Genomic DNA, 6415 nt, shown 5'->3' on the forward strand with positions numbered 1-6415 from the left:
AGTCCGGAGCCTCCAGCGACGGGCCACAGTCCGGGGTCTCCGGCGATGATCCGCAGTTCAGAGCCTCCGGCGATGATCCACGGTCCGGTGTTGCAAAGGCGGAGGGGTCAGAGTAAGGAGGGGTGGCTGCATCCAGAACCGGAGCCGCCGCCGAGGGTAGATGCCCACCCCAGCCCTCCCCTATAGGTTTAGGTTTGCGGCCGGGATTCCGCACCTTTGGGGGGGGGGGGGGGGGGGGGGGGCTAGGTCAGGGTGTGACGAGGGTGGGTATGCTAGTTGTGTATTGTCTAGGGTTTTTGTGTCTAGGGGTTTGGTAGGTCTAGGTAATATGTATGTCTATGGTGGCCTGGTATGGTTCCCAATCAGAGGCAGCTGTTTATCGTTGTCTCTGATTGGGGATCATATTTAGGTTGCAATTTTTCCTTTTGTGTTTGTGGGTTCTTATTCTATGTTTAGTTGCCTGTCTGCACTATTCGTATTAGCTTCACTGTTCGTTTTGGTATTTTGTTCATTTGTTCAGTGTTCAATCATTAATAAAAGAAGAATGTACTCATACCACGCTGCACCTTGGTCTCCTTCGTACGACGGCCGTGACACTTGCTGCCAAGTTTCAGCCTCCTGGCAGAGGCAACCAGGATTTGGGCTAAAATGTCCTGGTAGTGGGTAAAGTTCACGATCCTGTTTACTTTAACATTAACCAATGGAAGCAAAATAGCCCCATAACATCAAAGATCCACCACTATATTTTACTGTAGGTATGAGATACTTTTCTGCCTATGCATCCTTATTTCAATGCCAAACGCACCACTGGTGTGTGTGACTAAAGAGCTATATTTTCATGTCATCTGACCATAGCACCGGTTCCAATCCAAGTGCCAATGCCGTTTAGTGACCTCCGGGTGTTTGCATTTGTTGGAGGACATGAAAATAGAGCTCTTTGGCCACACACACCAGTGGTGAGTTTCGTGTAGAAAGAAGACTGCGTAGGCAGAGGACCTCATCTCCAGGCCATCAGACTGTTAAACAATCATCACTAGCTGGCCTCCACCCAGTGCCCTGCCCTGAACATTAGAAACCACCCGGTACTCTACCCTGCACCTTAGAGACTGCTGTCCTATGTACATTGAGTCCTTGAACACTGGTCACTTTAATAATGTTAACATACTGTTTTACCCACGTTATATGTATATACTGTATTCTAGTCATGGCTCATCCTATATAACTACTGCAGTACACACCTTTTCTATTCACATACTGTCTATACACACTATTCACATACAGTGCCTTGCAAAAGTATTCAGACCCCTTGGATTTCTTCACATTTTATTGTGTTACAAAGTGGGATTAAAAGACTATTACACAAAATACTCTCATGACAAAGTAGAACATTTTGTATTTTTTGGGATTAACGGAATTTACATAACTAAAATATAGTCATTACATAAGAATTCCGTTACCTGAGTTAATACATGTTAGAAACACCTTTGACTTCGAATACAGCTGTGAGTCTTCTTGGGTAAATCTATAAGAGCTTTGCACACCTGGATTGTGCAATATTTGCCCATTATTCTTTTCTGCAGGCTTTGTCAAGATGTTAGGGATAATGGCTAGACAGAATTGTTCAAATCTTGCCATAGATTTTCAAGCAGATTTAAGTCAAATCTGTAACTTGCTAAGCAACTCAGTGTCTGGTGTAAAGCAGACTGAAAGGATTTTAGGATTTTGCCTGTGCTTAGCTCCATCCCATTTCTGAAAAACTCCACAGTATTTGCCGATGTCAAGCATGCCCATACCATGATGCAGCCACCACCATTCTTGAAAATAAGGAGGCAGTTACTCAATGATGTGTTGTGTTGGATTTGCCCCAAACATACAGGTTTGCATTTAGGCCAAAGAGTTTATTCCTTTGCTGTGTTTTGTTGTTGTTGCAGTATTACTTTAGTGCCTTGTTGCGTACAAGATGCAAGTGTTTTTATATTTTTATTCTGTATATTTGTATTCTTCCTTTTACTATGTAATTTAGGTCATTATTGTGGAGTCACTACAATGTTGTTCATCCATCCTCAGTTTTCTAGAATCACAGACATTTAACTCTGTAGCTGTTTTAAAATCACCAATGGCCTCATGGTAACATCTCTAAGCAGTTTAATTCCTGTCCTGCAGCTCAGTTTAGAAGGGCAACTGTATATTTGATGTGTTTAGGTGGTTTAATATATAATCCACAGCATAATTATTAACTTGATCATGCTTAAAGATATGTTCAATGTCTGATTTGTTATTGTTACCCATCTACCAATCACTGCCCTTCTTTCTGAAGCTTTTGAAAAGCCTTCTGGTCTTTGTAGTTGAATCTGTGCTTGAAATGCAATACTTGACTGAGAGACCTAACAGATGTTGTATGTATGGGGGACAGAGGAAGGTTTAGTCACTCAAAAATCATGTGATTTGTTAAGCTAAAATGTATTCCGGAACTAATTTAGACCTGCCTAAACAGAGGGGATGAAAACTTATGTAACAACTATATTTTAGTTATGAATGTTTTATTTATCAAAACAGTAATTTACCACTTTGACATGACAGAGTATTTTGTGTAGATTGTTGACGATAAAATTACAATTAAATCAATTTTAATCCCACTTTGTAACACAATCAAATTTGAAGAAATCCAAGGGGTCTGAATACTTTCGCAAGGCACTGTACATATCGGACTCTGTTCCAGAAACTAATTTTCTACCATATCAAATCAAACCAAATGTGATTTGTCACATGCTTCGTAAACAACAATTGTAGGCTAACAGTGAAATGCTTAATTATGGGTCATTTTTCAACAATGCAGAGTAAAGATTGTAGAATTCTCTGAATTCTCTGTCATCAGCAAACTTGATGATGGTGTTGGAGTTGTGTGTGGGCACACAGTTGTGGGTGAACAGGTAGTACCTACGGCTGGGGATGCCGGCCCAGACGGCATTCCCAGCCGCGTCCTCAGAGCATGCGCAGACCAGCTGGCTGGTGTGTTTACGGACATATTCAATCCTTATCCCAGTCTGCTGTTCCCACATGCTTCAAGAGGGCCACCATTGTTCCTGTTCCCAAGAAAGCGAAGGTAACTGAGCTAAATGACTATCGCCGTGTAGCACTCACTTCCGTCATCATGAAGTGCTTTGAGAGACTAGTCAAGGACCATATCACCTCCACCCTACCTGACACCCTAGACCAATTCCAATTTGCTTACCGCCCCAATAGGTCCACAGACGACGCAATCGCAATCACACTGCCCTAACCCATCTGGACAAGAGGAATACCTATGTAAGAATGCTGTTCACCGACTACAGCTCAGCATTTAATACCATAGTACCCTTTAAACTCGTCATTAAACTCGAGACCCTGGGTCTCAACCCCGCCCTGTGCAACTGGGTCCTAGACTTCCTGACGGGCCGACCCCAGGTGGTGATGGCAGGAAGCAACATCTCCACCCCGCTGATCCTCAACACTGGGGCCCCACAAGGCTGCATTCTCAGCCCTCTCCTGTACTCCCTGTTCACCCATGACTGCGTGACCATGCACGCCTCTAACTCAATCATCAAGTTTGCAGACAACACTACAGTGGTAGGCTTGATTACCAACAACGACGAGACGGCCTACAGGGAGGAGGTGAAACAGCAGAGGGAAACAGCAGAGGGAGCAGCCCCCTATCCACATCAACGGGACAGTAGTGGAGAAGGTGGAAAGTTTTAAGTTCCTCGGCGTACACATCACGGACAAACTGAAATGGTCCACCCACACAGACAGCGTGGTGAGGCTGAACCTCAGGAGGCTTAAGAAATTTGGCTTGTCACCAAAAACACTCACTAACTTTTACAGATTCACAGTCGAGAGCATCCTGTCCTGGTACGGCAACTGCTCCGCCCACAACTGTAAGGCTCTCCAGAGGGTAGTGAGGTCTTCACAATGCATCCTCGGGAGCAAACTACCTGCCCTCCAGGACACCTACACCACCCGATGTCACAGGAAGGCCAAAAAGATAATCAAGGACAAGAACCACCCGAGCCACTGCCTGTTCACCCCGCTATCATCCAGAAGGCGAGGTCAGTACAGGTGCATCAAAGAGGGGACCGAGAGACTGAAAAACAGCTTCTATCTCAAGGCCATCAGACTGTTAAACAGCCATCACTTACTTTGAGTGGCTGCTGCAAACATACTGACTCATCTCTAGCCACTTTAATGATGAAAAATGTATGTAATAAATGTATCACTAGCCACTTTAAACAATGCCACTTTATATAATGTTTACATACCCTACATTACTCATCTCATATGAACAGTGGGGAGAACAAGTATTTGATACACTGCCGATTTTGAAGGTTTTCCTACTTACAAAGCATGTAGAGGTCTGTCATTTTTATCATAGGTACACTTCAACTGTGAGAGACAGAATCTAAAACAAAAATGCAGAAAATCACATTGTATGATTTTTAAGTAATTAATTTGCTGGAGTTGCTTACCAAGATGACATTGAAAGTTCCTGAGTGGCCTAGTTACAGTTTTGACTTAAATCGTCTTGAAAATCTATGGCAAGACTTGAAAATGGCTAACTAGCGATGATCAACCACCAACTTGCCAGAGCTTGACAACTTTTTAAAAGAATAATGTGCAAATATTGTACAATCCAAGTGTGCAAAGCTCTTAGAGACTTACCCAGAAAGACTCACAGCTGTAATTGCTGCCGGAAGGTGATTCTAACATGTATTGACTCAATCAAGATCTTGACTTAATCAAGATATATTTGTGTTTTATTTTTCATATTTTGTTTTTTACAAATGTTAGAATTTTCCTTCCACTTTTGACATTATAATATTTTGTGTAGGTTGTTGACAAAAAAATGACAATTAAATACATTTTAATCCCACCTTGTAAAAAAACGAAATGTGGAAAAAGGGGTGTGAATATTTTACTACTGTAGATTGCATTTTAGTTATACTTGTTTATACACACTGCATATTTATTGAGATACTGTATTCTTGACATAGCACACTCTAACATACCTACAGTAAGTACTGTTGTACATATCATTCTTAGTATATCTTGAGTACATTTTTCGGGTATAAATACATATAGATTTTATTTGGATTACTGTTACAGTGCTACTTGGGTTGTTAATTGGATTCGTATTTTTTATTTTTATATTCATACAAAATTGCCAATAACGTTTTTTTTATACATTTTGTATCAATATGACGTTACGCAATTACATAACACTAATATCAACAAAAACATAAAATACAATTATTGTTTTATTATCTGTGTACTTGTTTGACATTTTATTGTGTTGTTAGGCGCTAGTAACATTAGAATTTCGCAGCGCCTACGCGACCAATAAACTTTGATTTGAACTACACGGAAAACACGTGGTTTAAATTGAAGAGGGCAGTCCATAAACGCAGACGCAGGATGTCAAGGATCTGGAAAGATTCTGTATGGCGGAACGGTCTTAGATTCCTCCCAATATTTTCTCCAATCTCATAAAGCATTCAAGAAAAAGACTCAGAAGTATTGAAGACATGGGTGCCAATTAGTTTGACCTCTATCTTTTTAAGAGAAAAATATATTACTTGTTAAACAAAATCTCTCTCTCTTTGTGTTAGGATAAAATAATATAATTTTCCAAATTTTTGGAGTATACAATATAGCTCAGGAGTATGTATTTTATACAGTCTATTTTGCTCATCTTTATCAATGGTGCCAATAATTTTGGACCTGACTGTACATTGACATCCATTTTAAAATAGCCATGTGGGTTAGTTTTGTTTTTGTCTCAATTAGTTTTACCCTACACCCTCAACATAAAATGTTTCTCCACTTAATTCACTGTAGGTATACCTCCATATTGGCTTCAATAGACGGTGTCTTGTTTTGCACACTTTGTACAAAATAATAAAATGCAGTACTACAGGATATTTCTTAACGTAGCTCTTTATTAGCTAGCTATAACTGGCATGTTCACGTATCGCCAACCAGGATCAATCGGACCATGACCTAACCATTTGGGTGGTCTTAACCAATCATAGCACAGTATGATATGGCTGTAAAATGCATCCAATTACAATTCAGTATGTTTACACATATGAATATTACAGACGGTAGGTAGCCTATGTGAGTGACCAAAGACCTGTACAGGAAACTGACATTTGCATCCATCGATTGTATTTTTTCCCCCTAAAGGGCCCGATAAGACTGATAGATGAGTCGCTTACCTGCAGGGTGGTATGCCAGCAGCATGCCACCCTGCATCCCACTGCTGGCTTGCTTCTGAAGCTAAGCAGTGTTGGTTCTGGTTGGTCCCTAGATGGGAGACCATAGTATTGGAGGGCCAGTAGGAGGCACTCTTTCCTCAGGTCTAAATTTTTTTTTAAATCAC

Source organism: Oncorhynchus clarkii, chromosome 4 (assembly GCF_045791955.1).
Source record: "Oncorhynchus clarkii lewisi isolate Uvic-CL-2024 chromosome 4, UVic_Ocla_1.0, whole genome shotgun sequence".
NCBI classification, from domain to species: Eukaryota; Metazoa; Chordata; class Actinopteri; order Salmoniformes; family Salmonidae; genus Oncorhynchus; species Oncorhynchus clarkii.